Source organism: Cupressus sempervirens, chromosome 4 (genome assembly GCF_028749045.1).
Source record: "Cupressus sempervirens isolate cs-2001-9-10 chromosome 4, ASM2874904v1, whole genome shotgun sequence".
In the NCBI taxonomy this organism is placed as follows: domain Eukaryota; kingdom Viridiplantae; phylum Streptophyta; class Pinopsida; order Cupressales; family Cupressaceae; genus Cupressus; species Cupressus sempervirens.
Genome location: NC_143121.1, coordinates 142,625,796 through 142,642,716, shown reverse-complemented (window position 1 = coordinate 142,642,716; position 16,921 = coordinate 142,625,796). Strand labels below are relative to the sequence as shown.

At 35.1% G+C, this 16,921-nt stretch overlaps 1 pseudogene; it reads right to left on the bottom strand.

The window, feature by feature from the left end:
- Positions 1–705: 705 nt before the first annotated feature.
- On the bottom strand, positions 706–1,527 carry LOC149560348 (photosystem II stability/assembly factor HCF136, chloroplastic pseudogene; annotated as a pseudogene).
- Between the last annotated feature and the right edge of the window lie 15,394 nt (positions 1,528–16,921).

The window sequence follows — 16,921 nt, the reverse complement described above, 5'->3', positions numbered from 1 at the left end:
TGAAAATAACATAGGGCATAAGATTAAGCTTGAATACCCTAAATGTTGTCATTTTCACCTATTTGTTTATGGAGGCTTTTAAAGCTGCGGCCAGGGTTTCTGGGCTCTTGTTATCACCATATTTACTTTACTTTTCATTGGTCTTTTCTACCATCATGAAGGAGATCTTTTGGTGAATGTTGATAGCCATCATTTTTTTCATCTGGGTTGGCTTTTCCTTGATTGTGGAGGTAAGAAAGTGATTGCAACTCTTTTGTTTAGCTGAATCTTATAACACTTTCAATTTCATTTATATTCTAGATGCCGCTATGAGAGATACTGTTGGAAGTCTCTTAGTTGCAGGAAAACTTTATCTTTGAAATTTATAGCGTTGGGGTTTCATGGCTATATTTGTTTTCCTTCAGATAGGGTTCTTTTGCTTCAGATGACCTCTTACATGACAAAAGGACTTTGCTCGGTCAACAATTACTTTAACTTGCTCTTTCTTACACGTTGATAAATAAAATGAATTTCTTATTTTTCTAGAAAGTGAATCATACATCATAGATTGATTGATGTCAGTTTTAGCTATATTAGGAAGAGAGTTGTCAATACTAATGGCTTTCCTCTTATGCTTTATGGCATCTTTATCCATCAATGCTTCAGTCAGTGTCACCTTCGGCTTCTTAGACTTCTTCTGTTTAGTTTTTTTTTCTTCCCTATTATCTACAAGTTTTCCCCCATTGGCACCATCACCATCAATGTCCTCAACAAAATGCCACTACCTCTAGTTGCCCAAACTTCATCCTTTGAACGATATCCAACATCAAGAATTCCAAATCCTCGGCTAGAAACTTGTACTTCATCAAACTCTTCAGTGATCCCAGTGCCTCTACTAAGGTAGAGACCACCACCATGAACAACAAGCCATAGTCCACCATCAGCACACCAACCCATGTTCTGTATCTTGCGAGCACTAGTTCTGTTGTGTGGGATCCAATATGGCTGCCCCAGCTCCCAAGTTAAATAGAAATTCTCGTGACTAGAAATAGCCACATAATTACCATTGGGAGAATGATTAACCATGTTGAATGTTCCTATGTAGTAGCTTGCACCACTAATGTCACTTGAGACTGTACGGTTTAAAGTAGCAGAAACCATTTCTTGTTCAACAACCTTCCAGTTGTAGCCTTTATTTGAAGTTATATAAATGGCTCCTTCATTGGTGACCATCTCTGCACTATTTTCACTAGTTGCTTGAATATATACCAGGTCCCCAGGAAGCTGAGAACTTAAAGATACACGCTCCCAGCTTTCTCCAGAATCAGAAGTATGAAGTAAAATGGTTGGCTTTCCAACAATCCAACCCTCCTTTCCCATAAAGCTTATGGAGTTAAATCTGTAATTGAAATCCTCATCTTCTACTGAAGGGATTGATCGTGGAAACCAAGAAAAACCCCCATCCTTCATTTCCAACAGAGTTTGTCTCGTACCAAGAAGAAAGCCCAATTTGTTGGCAGGATGTTGTAGATAAGGATAAAGTCCGGTTGTTCAATTATCCTTGCAACCATTATTACTATGTTTCATGCATTGATCTATGACTTTTTATTCAAAACTCATGCCCACTTTGTTGGTGAATAAATGGATCAAGTTACCAATACATTCTTGATGCACTAAGCCCCTCTTGTAGCATATCATTTATTGGGTTTGAGCACGGGCTTGTGACACTCGTAAACTATTTTTCTGTGATCTGTATTTAATATGCTTGTCTTTATATATTTTGAGCTTGTGCTTTTTAGTCAACCTTTAAAAACATGCCTCTTGCCAAGACTCCTAATTGTCTCCATGGTCATCTCATATTGATGTTTCATTGGCTTCTTGCTGCCTGGCATTTCCTCTCTTTCCATATAATCTTTGCTAGTTGATTTCCTTGTAGCATGCTCACTCATCTAGTTCTTTTCTTTTCATTGCAATAATTAGTATTTGATTAAGACCATAGACATTTCTATCATTATGTCTATCTTCTATACTTTCATTTGCATTTGGATGAATTATTTGATCCGCTGATATCATTTGTTTGCAGTTCATCCTACATCTGCATTTTGTTCATGTACTAGTGTATATATATTAACCAGTAGCATGTCTTAAATTTGCAAATGAAATTCTCAGTGTAGCATGAAATATAGCTTGAAGAAGTATTTTCCTTTAGTTATCTCTCATACTTTCTTGCAGTAGTACACATATTTGCAATTTATGATTAGCAATCATTATTCATTTGTTGTAGCATATTATCATGTGAGGTTCGAGCACAGGCTCGTGACACTCACAATGAATTTTCTTCTTTCTTCCAACTTCTTTTCCATTTGAAATGCATCAACAGATAGAATATGTCATTGTAGAGATAATTAGTCATTGCTTAGATCCTTCGGGATCTAACATCAGTTGTTTCCATGTTTTTTGTAGCTGTTGGAGAGCGTGGAGCTTGGAGTGCACCAGGGAGAGAGTTCATAACCAATTAAAGCAACAGGCAATGACTGGTTATCTCTACTCTTTATTTCTTTCGTTCATACATATTTGTTCATGTATTTCCTTATGAAAGAAATGTAGTATAGTGAGCTATACTCACGGCTTGTGTGAGATCATTTCTTTTCAGCATATCATTTCATTTCATTATTTGAAAACGTCAATGTATATTTGAAAGTAAATAAATACAAGGACATTTCTATTTGTTTAAATGAAATGAAAAAGCAATTCTATACTTTCATTGCATGCATGCTTAAATTTTTCCACATGTGCAAAAATTAAGTAACAGTTAGCATCACTTATCTCTAGCCTTTATGCCAATATGATTGATAAGTACAATATAATCATTATTATTGTTTAAAATATATAACAAGTATGCAATATTATATGCATTATCTACAATATTTTTTATTTGTCTAGAAATCAAAGACTTCTTATAGATTACCAACATTTGAAGTTCTAAGTTGTATTTAATAAGAAAGATGAGATTACTTGTATATTACCAGCATTGACATAGTATGGTGTATTACATATACTTATTTTCTATTATCTTTATATCTAATGTAAGATTAAAATCATTTATACAACATTAGATATTAATATTTGTATTGGTATTGAGAACCAAACAAACTCGACATCACTTTGCAAATAAATTATTTGACAAAATTATTGTCATTTGAGAACTAAAAAATTAGATAGAGAAAAAGGGTAGACCTTTATAATGGTATCAAAGCAGTGTATCATGTAATCCAAAAGGTTATAATATATAATAAATTGACAATGACATGATTGATTGGAATGTACAACAATTATCACATAATTATAATACATAAATGTTGGAAATATTTAAGATATGATAGGTTACTGAGAGGGGAGGGGTGAATCAGTAACCTCAAAACTTTAAAAAAATCAACACTTTAACTATTCACCATTCATTCATCTAATCTACTACATATATGAGAAATCAAACATCCATAACACATGTACATAGTGATTTGGTAACCCAAAAACCTTCCAAATAGAAAGTAAAAATGGGGTGGGGATGATACCCACAAAAATTCATTATTGCAGTATGAAGTTGGCTTGTTAAGGCTTACATTGACCACTTCTGATGATTTGCCCTGTTAGGAGCACAAAGGACTACTAGGTCCACCTTGTCAGAGGATTTACAAACATACACTGAAGTATGCACTCTGTTAGGAGATTTATACATAGATTGTTAAGTCTACCCTGTTAAAGGATTTACAAAACTAATTCACCTATTAGGATGAAACATTGGATCTACTTACAAACTTGATTTTTTGATTAGATCCTTGAAGTATAGATCACCTCTTGTGACTGATGAATCTTTATTGCTCCTTGTAGAGCTTGCTGAATACTCTGCTCTTCTGCTGATTTGCTTTCATTCTTCTCAAACATTACATGTCTATCTTTTTATCCTTACTTACATACATTGTAAATGATATAATACATTACATATATACCATTCCAATAATTACAATTGCAAGATCGGCCAAAACACAAGTGAACAAAATATTATTGAGTCGACCAAACAGTAAATAACTCGGGTTCACTGAAATGACTCAGTTACCGAGTCTCCAATGGCTAACGAGTTTAGAACTATGTCAAGTGATTAGTATGGACTGAGCCTTCACTTCTATCGAGTGCATGATGATGCCGAGTAATGCAGTGGATGTCGAGTATCACTCAGTAAAAATTGAATCCTTTGTTTACCTTGCTTTCATTCGATAAACACTCTACTTTCATTACTCGATAAACACTGCACTTCTATCACTCGATAAACACTGTACTTTCATTACTCGGTAAACACTACACTTCCATCACTCGGTTAACACTAGAATGCTCAGTGTGAACTGTGAAGCTCGGTTAACACTAGAATGCTCGGTGTGAACTGTGAAGCTCGGTTAACAATAGAATGCTCAGTGTGAACTGTGAAGCTCGGTTAACACTAGAATGCTCAGTGTGAACTATGAACTCGGTGAGTGTAGGAAACTGAGTGCTGAGCTCGGTAGCTATACTGATACAGATAAGTGTTGTCACTAATGGCAATAATAACTTAATGCGAACAATCTCCCCCTTTGGCTTTAGTGACAAAAACACTTATAAGCCAAAACATATGTACATTACCTGACTCAATGAATTTTGGTTTTTCAAAATTGATCTTTGTAGAACTACTGCATATACATTTCTATATACCTTCTTGATGACTTATAATGTATATACAATGATACTTATGTACACATGCTAACTCTAATGAGTGCTAACTCCCCCTATCACTTATAGTGATAACTCTCCTCATTTATTATGTTGAATCTCTGAATCTCTCCCCCTTTTTGACAATAATGCCAAAGGACTATATATACAATTTATATGGCTACACCAAAGTGAGATAGAAATTCTTGATGTACCTTAAGGATGGTTGCAAAAGTACTATCCCAAGCCTGCTGCAAAATTTGACAGGTGGAGAGAGCAATTTGAACTTCTGCTGATAATTGGATCAAGTGATCAGCCACTGAGAAGTTCTAATCTTGGACCAATGTTTTGCATGAGAAAGATGTTTCTGCATTGTGTCCATGATAGGAAGGATCATGTGTTGGATGTCTATGATTGTAGACCAAATCCTTGCTTCTTCTCTCAATAGTTCTGCCTAAACATCTGCCAAATATCTGATCTTGGTGTGATGGGAGGTTGTGGAGGAGGAGTCCACCTTTAGCTTGGAAGCACTTGTGATTGCATATCAATGTCAATCTTATTTAACTTATCCTTTATTTCTTTGGTAAAACCAAAAACATCACAAAGTTTAGCAAAAAGTGATGTTGCATTATTAAAAGAATTTTCAAAATTTCCCAAAAATGTTGACAATTCAACTTTCTTTATTGCTATCTTTTGAGCAATATGATCTAGCACCTTATTATCAAATTTCTTTTCAGCTTTCTCAATAAGTTTCTCTTGACCGAAAGAATCTTCATTAAATTTCTGTACAACCTCTTCTAACTGAATCAAAATGTGTTGAGTAGAATCTACTTCAACATTTATAGCATTTGTAATTATATTCTTGACATTTTCAATTATTCTATATTCCTTATCCCTTTCTGATCTTAACTATTTTTGCATAGCTTTCATCTCTATGAGTTGACTGGCTAACCTCATCTCTTCAATGGTAGCATTGTCATAGTCAATCTTAGGAATCACTATTTCTGTGTCTAAGTCAATGTCTTCTCCAATTTCCTTTCCAGTGATTAGAAGTTTTAATGGATGCTTTTGTTTGACTTCTGTGATGACTGGTTTGACCTTAGGAACAAACACAATACTAGAGATAGAAGGGCTAGAAGTGAAAACTGGGATAGGACTTGAGGATTGAATGCCAATAGGAGTACTAACTGGATCAAAAATTGAAAAACTTCCCAAAAATGGTAGCATACTCAGTAAAGTACCCATAGTAGTATCTGAACTGATCAGAGTGGAAGTGGATATAGATGATGCTAACAGAAACAAAACTGTAGAACTTACTGGAATTGATGAAAACAAAATTGTGAAACTTACTAGTACACTCACTGATGGTGAAGAAACTGAGGAGACTAGCTCGGTAGCTGAAGAAGTGATAGATAGCTTAGTAGATGAAGTGCTTGGCACATTTGTTTTAGATACTTAGAGCTAGGAGGTGGCTAGTGAAGATTGAGAAATTGATGTGGCAATTGTGCTCACAATCTCACTTGCAGAAGTTGTCTCCATAGTGGATGTAACAATCTTTGGTGGAGAGTGAGGAAGGGATGCAATCACTTCTGCTACAATTTTAACTAGATCCTCTTCATCTTTTCCTTCCTCATGTGCTTCTTCCTCCTTGTCTTCATCCTCTTTTTCTTTCATTAGTGCATGCATCTCTCCTGGAGTAACTGTGATGGATGAAGTGCTATCAAAATCATCACTGTCACTACTGTCATCATCCTTGATTTTAATTGGATCTTCACTAGGCTTTTGCAGATGACAGACGTTCTTCCACATGTTTGTTGCATCATTTACAACATGCTCAATGTCTTTAATTAAAATCAAACATGTGTGCAATCTAATCATCATTTTACCTTCATGGTTCTTCATTGCTGCCTTTATTTCTACTCCAATGAGATTCGATAGAATATTCTTCAAGGATTGCTCATATATATCTTTGGCCATTTGGGTGGCTAACTCCCACCTTGGTTGCAATCTCTCCAATAGTTCTTTGGAGATTTGAGGGGTGAGCTGGTCTGGGGAGTATTTCCATTTACCCATCTTATTGAGTACCAGTTCCTCAATCTGCATTTTCTTAGCATCAGTTCTTGTTTCAAATTTCAATGCCTTGAAATTTGTGATGCTAGCTCCCCCTTCCATTTGTTTAAGCCTTTCCTCAAATGTGAGTGGAGGCCTGACAAGTATAAGTTCCTACTTGACTTTTCTGGTTCTTCTAGAGAATACTGCAGTAGGCTTCTGCTTAGGTTTGGTAATAATTGCCTTACCTTTCTTATTTGGCGGTTCCTCTTCAGATTCATGTTCTTCTTTTTCTTCGCCTCCTTCTTCTTCTTCATCATCTTCTTCATCCTCACCTTTTCCTTTTGTAAGCATAAGAGGGCCGGTAGCAGTTTTCAATTTGGCTATCTTCCTCTTTCCTTTGCTTATAGCCTAGGGTAGCTTGATTTAAAGCTCAATTCTGGCCTTTGCCTCATCATATGTTCCAAAAATTGGTTGCTTTGGATCTACTGGCTCATTCACCAGTGCTTCAATAATGTCCCTGGCCTCATCAATATTAACTTCATAAGGAAGAGGTTTCACCCATGCAACTCGAGGTCTGACTGCCTGAATGTATACTTTATCACAATCAACCATAAAGCATACGTCATCTTTGTAGTCTTCAACCAATTTTGGTTGAATTCAGAACCTATTATTCATCCTTTCCTTGAAATCTTCAAAATAATTATCCAAGATTCTATTAAAGTTTTCACCCATTTCTACTACAAACTCATTTATCTTATAAAGAATGGGAATATCTTTTCTCTACACTACAGTTCCTTTTGATGGAAATAATTTTTGAATGTAGAAAAACAAGCAAGTTAGTAGAGAACCAAATTTATAGAGATTTTTCTTTGAAGTCCTTATGCTGTCCATGTTCTTGTTCAATTGTTTCAACAATAATTCTGACAGGTCAAATTCAAGGTTTTTCTTTACAATTTTGAAGGCCAAATCCACAGCCTCACAGGGCACACTATTCAGTAGACTAGAGCTATAGATGTTGTGGGCAATGACATGAATACCAAATCTTAGTTTGACATCAGATACAATGCTAACCTTCAAATATGTACTGTCCCATTCAGCTAGGGTTTTCTTCTATAACTCATCCCATCCTAGGGTTTTCGTAACCTTCACTTTGTTGAGCATAGTGAGACCCATGATTTTGCGAATCATCTTCTTTGTGATTAACACTGGCTACTCTAACCATAGTTGCCCATTGTGTACTCAACTCAAAATATACCTAATCCACTTGGTTTGGAAGCTTCTTGGCATATGTGAGATATGAGTCAAGCCTTTGGTTTCAAGATGCTTATGCTCGGGTTTCAAAGAGCCATCAATACTCATTTCTCATAGGGCATTGTCCATCTCTAAGTTTCCAATTTCTTGAACAGAACATTTGAAATGAGTATGAATGTTGTTTATAAGGAGTACCTTAGGTGGAATTTGAGATTGAGCTCCATTGGCGTCAAGTGATTCTGCAACGGTCGAAACAATTTTGAAGTTGGGTGCTTTCCATTCTACACCCTTTACTAGCATTTTTGAACCCTTCTTTGCCTTGGTGCCACTGCTGCTCCCAGATGTCATTGATGCTCAGTAAAAGGTAGAAGATTTTCGAACAAATCTCTTGCTAGAAAATTGCTTGGAATCACTTGGAATTGCTCCTAAAAATTTCTTAGCTCTAAAATTGCAATGAAGAATGAAATCAAATTCTGCCATTTTGATGAAAATTTTGTCATTAATGCTTGGTACGAAGGTAGCTGAGATGACATAGTGCTTGACAGGTTGTCATTCACTTGCTCAGTAGAAGCTTGCAACTCGGTGATTTGAACAAAACTTTTGGTTACTCTCAACCTAACTCGATAAGGTCTTCAACCGACTTTCCTTTGGTAGATGCAACTCGGCAAAAGATATGCTTTCTTTTATTTTGGAACTACTCTAGATATAGCTTGATGATACAATTCTAGATCCTTCTTTATGAATTTAATTAGATATGTGGAGTCACCCACTTCTTGAGTGATAATGCCATCATTTGAATTATCTTGCTCGGTAGATTTAGGAATCCACTGTTGCCTCATCTGCTTTCAAATGTTTTCAGCTTAAGGTTTCTTTTCATCTTCAACTCTTCCTATGTTCATGTAGTTCTTAGCTATATGACCAAGTTTTGTACATGTATAACATCTTACTGTTGTATCTCTTTTTCTCAAGTGATGCCTTGAGCAGTCTTTGCCAATGTGTCCATATTCTCCACAACAATGACATATGCACCAAGTATTGTAGTCCCATCCAAAGATTGCCTTAACAAGTTGTTCAACTGGATTGAATTATTTGGATCTACATTGGAATGCCTTGTGACCATGCTTCTTGCATTTGTGACAATTGCCTTCAAATTTTGGTTTCTCCTTGCATTCATTAGCTTTATGACCATGCTGATTGCAACTGTAGCATTTACCATTGAATTTACTTTTTCCATTGCTCCAACACTTGTTTGATGTATGACCTAACTTACCACAGTGATTGAAAGTAGGTCTTTGATTCCTTTGGGCACCTTGTTTGGAGGTTTCACCTTCTTCCTTATAACCAAGTCCAACTTTACCTTTTTTGTCTATGAAGATTCTGCTCACTTTGTTGATTTAATTGAGTCATGTCTGCTTGAGATTTCATCATTCTTTCATTGATTTTTTTTTCAGCATTTAGGTCATTTTCCAAACTTTCATTTATTTGTCTTTCAGATCTTAAGTCACTTTGTAAGCTTTCATTGATTTGTCTTTCAGTGATTAAATCATTCCTCAGGCTTCCATTTTCAGATCTCAAATTCATAATTTCTTCATTTGCATTAGATAGTTGATCCACAAGATCTTCATGCTAATTGGATTGATTATTTCTTGTCTCTAAGTCTTCAGTTGCCTTGTTTCTCTATTCCAAAAGTTCACATAGCCTTATTGATTGGATTTCTTGTTCTCTTTTAAGCTTTCTTACTTCTTCCTGCAAAGATCCATTCTTTGCTAGAAGTTCCTTGATTGCTTCATTAGCTTCATCTGAATTGCTTGATGGTAAAAGGTTTTCAATCTTTTCAACATACTGATGGTCATTCATTTGTCTTGCAAGTTCCTTCCTTCTCTTCAGGGATTGATAAAGATGCTCATTTGCTTCTTTGAGTTGAGCCATGGCCATTTCCAGATCTAGCTTTTCATTTTCAATAGCTTTGTCAAGTCTGAATATCTCCATTATCCTTGATCTTTGCTCAAGCTATCAAGCTTTGTTTGAGAACCAAACTGCTCTAATACCAATTGTTGGAAATATTTAAGATATGATAGGTTATTAAGAGGAGAGGGGTGAATCAGTAACCTTAAAACTTTAAACAATTCAACACTTTAACTATTCACCATTCATTCATCTAATCTACTACATATATGAGAAATCAAACATCCATAACACATGTACACAGTAATTTGGTAACCCATAAACCTTCCAAATAGAAAGTAAAACTAGGGTGGGGATGATACCCATAAAACTTCGTTACTGTAGTATGAAGTTGGCCTGTTAAGGCTTACATTGACCACTTCTGGTGATCTGCCCTATTGGGAGCACAAAGGACTGCTAGGTCCACCTTGTTAAAGGATTTACAAAAATACACTGAAGTATGCACTCTGTTAGGAGATTTATACAAAGACTTTTAAGTCTACCTTGTTAAAGGATTTACAAAACTGATTCACCTATTAGGATGAAATAGTGGATCTACTTACAAACTTGATTTTTTGATTAGATCCTTGAAGTATAGATCAACTCTTGTGACTGATGAATCTTTACTGCTCCTTGTAGACCTTGCTGAATACTCTACTCTTCTGTTGATTCGCTTTCATTCTTCTCAAACATTACATGTCTATCTTTTTATCCTTCCTTACATACATTATAAATGATATAATTCATTACATATATACCATTCCAATAATTACAATTGCAAGGTCGGCCAAAACACAAGTGAACAAAATATTAATGAGTCGGCCAAACAGTAAATAACTCAGGTTCATTGAACTAACTCGATGACCTTCTGATACTTGATGTCCACTGCATTACTCGACATCGTCATGCACTTGGTAGAAGTGAAGGCTCAGTCCATACTAATCACTTGACATAGTTTTGAACTCGGTAACCATTGGAGACTCGATATATATAGTATCACTTGGTAAAAATTGAATCCTTTGTTTACCTTGCTTTCATTCGGTAAACAATGTACTTTCATTACTTGGTAAACACTGCACTTCCATCACTCAATAAACACTGTACTTTCATTACTCGGTAAACACTACACTTCCATCACTCGGTTAACACTAGAATGCTCGGTGTGAACTATGAAGCTTAGTTAACACTAGAATTCTCGGTGTGAATTGTGAAGCTCAGTGAGTGTAGGAAACTGAGTGCTAAGCTCGGTAGCTATACTGATACAGATAAGTGTTGTCACTAATGGAAATAATAACTTAATGCCAAAAATAAATAAACATGACATTATTACATATAGGCACAAATGAACCAAACACATATAATATGGTGAAAGATGAGACGCCTCTCACATTTTCTTTTTATATGACATCTCAATTAAAGTGGCCCCAATAGTATGTTTTGTTAGTACCTTCATGTTGATAAATGAGATGTATTGTGATGCCTTGCTTGGATCAAGTTGTTGTTGTGATTTTTTTATGAAATTGATTTGATTTACTAAGTGTTTAGTTGGATATTTTCTTATATTGTATGATCATGTTGGGCTCATGAGATGTTATTACCTATGGGGTGTGTTAGCCCCCATTTCCAATAGGCCTGTTATCCAAATTATGTTGTTAGGATTGTTCTAAACCATTAAGAAATTTGGATTTGATTGCAGTATTTTTTTTATCCCCTGGCAAAACCCTTATTTTAAAATTTATTACCTATGCTAGGAACCTAGGGTTTCTCTAAGATTTTCATGAAAATGCTTTACTGTAAGTAAACTCATGTTTTTTGGCATGTGCCCTTCAAATTTCAAAATTTTCAAATACTGCAAAATAATGGTGTTTTATGTTAAAATATTTTATTTATGATAAAAGGCTCTTGTGTTTTAAATTTGCAACTATGTGACTATGATTATTTGTGGGGTCGAGGTTCCTTATCAAACTGCAGCAACAAATGGTGCAACTCAATGAAGTCAAGTTTTCCATGTGATCACTGAGTCGTAGTGGGTTAGTAGTTAAGTTTCTCCATGATTGCAAGGCCTTGATCTCGTGGTCACCTCAGAAATATGTTATGTTAATATTTGGTAGTGACTAGTAGATTTCTTTGATCATAAGGTCGAACGCTTAGTTAAGAAAAGTTTATAGCTAATCATGACTATTTGATAAGGTTGAAGAGTTTGTGAACAATCTTTGATTACTAGTTTGCACGAGGTTTAGTATCACCTTGGGTTTGAATCATGAAATGGAAAATTGCTATGGATCACAAGGTCACTAGAATTAGATTGAAACCATGGTTAAAATTTGTAGAGGCAGGACATGCTACTAGGTGGATTGAGCTTGGTGATGTGGCAATTATATGTTAGAATGATATGGCATGATGATGGTTTTTGACTGGTCAAAATTGTTGGCATGGACAACAAGCTAAGGTTCTTAGGACCATCAAATTAAAGATAATTAGGGCTTGATTGCTTAGTCACACAGTTAGTAAACATAAAGGGAAGTATGACCATGACCATGTGATGCAATTAATTTTCAAAGTTTAATGTGATAATCTCTCGGTCACAAGAGCAAAGGTTTAAAATAGATAACCATGTGTAATGCTGCAACTTCATGAAGTAAAGGTGATCTCAGGGTCACTAATGTTAAGATTAGATGCTAACATGAGGTGTAAGCTGGTATAAACTATTCTTGAGTTATAGTTTTTTGCATAAGTTCAGAGACAAGATTTTGAGTGCCAAGAATTTGCAAAAATCCCAGAGCCAGTGTTAATAGAGATTGTTCTCAAAGTTTCCAATTGCAGTGAAAAATGGCATAGGAAGAGGGAAAGATGATAGCCCAGGTTGAAGTGGAAGAATATTAATAGGCCAAAAAGTAGGAAAAGCCAAAATTGACAACCTTATATGTTGAGGAGTGGAAGTATTTTCTCCTAGGTTCCTCTCATGCTCAAACTTTGAATGCCCATGTCTCCAGAGATATATACTCTTTTTGCAAGGGTGCCATTGGACCTAAAACTAATGGGAATGAATTATTTTAGTACTTTTACTAGAATAGGTATGCCAAATCACCAATTTTCAACCCATGGATCTAAAATATGGAAAAATTGATAGTTCCAAAGGTGATAATTGATGTTGATTTAGTGAAAGTACTAATCAAGTCTTACAATCCAATGACCGAGGCTTTCCTCAAAAAGGATATGAGTGCCTTGTGTAGACTAGATAGGGAGACCTTTGGTGAAGTCTTTGACCTAGGAGGACCTCTCACGAAGAAAATTGAGAGAGAGAAAATGAATGAGTCCTTAAAGAGTTCCAAGAGTACATTCCCAAATCAAAGAAGGAAAGGGGGGAATTTCCTAAGAAGTTAGGGGAGCTAATGCCATTAGAATTCTTCTACCTATATTTTAGATATACCATTTTTGAGATTGAAAAGGTATTGGGGGTTGATGACACCATGAATGCCCTAGGTTATGAATATATCATGGCATTGGATATCCAAGATCCAAATCATAATGTTTGTTATGATTTTTTGAAATACATCATTGATATAATGCATGAAGAAATTGAGGCAACTCAAAAGGGAGACATGGGAAACTTTAGGTTTTTCTGTTATTCACTATTGATGCACATTATCCTTTTCAAAAATATAGGGCACATTAGTCCAAATTTTATCGAGGCCATTGAGGAGAATGGAGAAACCTTACTTGTGCAATTATGGACTCGTTTCTGGCAAAGGTTTTATCCCTATGCTAATACTATTGTTTTCTATAATGATTTTGTATTTCCAATCATGAATATGATAATGACTATAAATGAAAGAGTACCTAAGGGGGTAAGAATGTTAATTAGACCATCTGCTTGCCCAAATGAGGATAAAGTACTTAGCCATGATCGGGCTAGTTTGTTTTTATTTGAAAAATTTTCAATTATAATAGTATTTGGATGTCCTCAGCCTCCCCATGTATTACCTAAACATGTCCCTAAAAGGGTAGGCCAGTTAGAATTCTTCCAAAAATCACTAATGATGAATAGAGAGTATCTAGGCTCTGCTATTAGGAAAGGCTCTTTTGTAGCCAGAAACACAAAGATAGGTGATTTTATGATAGGGAAGGATGTCATATAAGAGATAGATCAATGTTTAGATAAATTTAAACTTCCCTCTTCCCCAACTAGAACCGATAATCCAAATTATTTAGTGAGGAATGCTCTCAAACAAATGAGGAAGTACACTCTTCCTAGCAGCATTCTAATTTGGGAAGAAGATTGCATCATGAATTGCCTGCAAAAAAAGGTATGTAGGGAGAGGACTCAAAATTGGAGAAAGATAATGCAGACATAAGAAGCCATGAGGGCAGAAGACCCATCTTTCAAGGGTTTTCACCATGATGTACCATACCTTGATAGGTACAATAAGTGTCTGGATAATTTTGATGAATTGACGACACAAGTGCCTACAGAATTTAGAGATATAGTAGAAACCCCATCTCCTTAGTAGGAGGATGTTATAATAGTGGAAGTTGAGGATGATCAACTAGAAAGCTCTTCATGGGCTAAAGGGAAAAAGAAACAAAAAATGATTCATATCCTTGACAAGGTCAGAGGAAAGGCACTGCAAATTATGCCTCAGGGATAAAAATTATTTTATACAATTAGACACAATTTTCTAATCAAACAAGCAAGTGAGAAAAAAAAGATCCCCAACATGACCAAATTGAAAATTCAAATGTTGGATGAAAGAATAATTCAGGCAGAGGAGTTCACAAAGGATGAAGAATTTGTAAATTCTAATGAATTTAAGTCATTCCTTTATAAAGTAAAAAATAATGAACTTTCCCTATAACTGCAACTTGGAGATTCACTTGAGAAAGTTGCAGAATTAGTTCAAAGGTTACAGAACTATGACCCAAATAGTGAAAATGTCACAATTGAGGAAGCAAGAGCACTAGTAATGAGAAGTGGAATTGGGAACTTAGTTCCTCTTTTATGTTTGACCAGATCAGAAAAAAAGAAAGACCAATCTCTTTTAAAGAGACTAATATCACTGGTGAATTATAGGGGGCTGGTTTTGACATAGATAGTAAAACAATGGCAATATGGAGCATGGTCCCAAATGATAATAAACCAACTGTCATGGAGATAAGGGAGTCCCCCCAAGGAAATATAATTTTTTGGAATGTTTCCACTGTATCCAGTGACCAAATTCACAATTTGGTGAATACAACATCATTAATGGGGAAGAGCAAGATGGATACATTATAAGAACAACTGTACACAACTTATAGCATATCCATTGATGCTAGACAAAAATATGAACAAGACTTCAAGAGCACTTATGTCTTGGAGAGGAAAATTGTAGACATGGAGGAAGAAATAAGGAGCCTAAGGGTTGTGGCTAGAATTTTTACAGAGGTAAAGTACCATGAAGCCCAAACTGAAGCTAACATTACAGTTGTGGGAGAAGCCCAAAAAATGGATATTGATGAGTGGGATGGTGCTAAGGAGGTGGAAATAAAGACAATTCAAAATTTCCTTATGCACAAAATTGGTGCCCTACAAATTCTTTCACAAATTGTGCATAACAACTATATTAGCCTACAAGGAGTTGAATAAAAGTGCTTAAAGGCATTGGACCTTTTATCTCATATTTTCATAGAATGGGGGCCCTATGCTCAATTTTTTAATAATTTGGTCCATCTACTACCCCAGAAAAAGGATTTTCCCAAGCTGGTAATCATTAATACCAGAGAAACGATAAATAAGGTAAGAGAGTTGCATGGTTTTTTCACAAGAAATTTGTAATTAATCCAAGGTAAAATGAAAATAGTTGTTGTGGGGATACCCAATTTCATTCATGGTATTATAGATAATGATGGAAATTTTAAGGAATGACAGGAATGGTCTTCTTCATTTGAAGATATTTTGAGACATCTGAGGCTTTTGGCCTATTGTAATAATGAGATAGATATAAGTGTTGTTTATGATCTAATTGATTTCCTCTTTATGATAGAATCATATATGAGTAAAGTCTCGGGAGATGTAAAGGCTATTATTGATTCTAAGTGGAACAAATCTATAGAGCATTTGAATGCAATAAGGGATGCTACTTGGCCTGGGATAGAATCAGACGTAATCATATGGGGATTAATAACATACATTAAAGCTCTACCATCCCAAGAGGATGATTAGACAAAAACAACAAGGAGGCTACTACAAGAAGACAAAAAGAGATGGAAGAGGACAAAATAGTTAAATAAAAGACTCTCACCATTAATGTCATCTACTTTTGCACCCACTTTCTTGTCTATTTTCTAGCTACAAAGAATGTATTAATGAAGTCTCTCAAAGGTTTTAACCTTTTGTTTTTTGACTAGATAGTTTTTGAAAGCTGCCCTCCCATCTAAAGCTTGTTTTAATCCTCTATATAAGGATTCCCAAGATGTGAAGTGGTGGTCGATATTTTGTAGAATTTTTCATTTTTCATGCCTTTTTTTTAGTCCGTCCATTTTTTGTAATTATATGAATGTAGTTAGTTCTGTATACTGCATAATACAATAAATATCAAGTATTAGTTGTCTAGTTCTGAGATATACTTTGAGTTTTGTCTCCTTTATATGCCTGTGATCTTGAGATTGAAATGAACAAGTTTCTTTCAATTTAACTCAATTTGGATGAATTATATATCCTTTACTGATTGCCGATAACTCACAAAATTAAGTAATTTCTTTTTTGTAAGTGACAAGGTTTAGGGTTTATGAGAAGGATATGGTAAGAATGAAATTTAGAGCTCACTATTGATAGATTTAGTTATAAGTTGATTAAATAGGTCTGAGCTACTGATTTTGACTCTATATAACAATGGATAAGATACCGATCACTAACTTTTAAGTTGCAAACTAATGATTCATATAGTTGTTGAACACATAAAATTCAAACAATCAATTT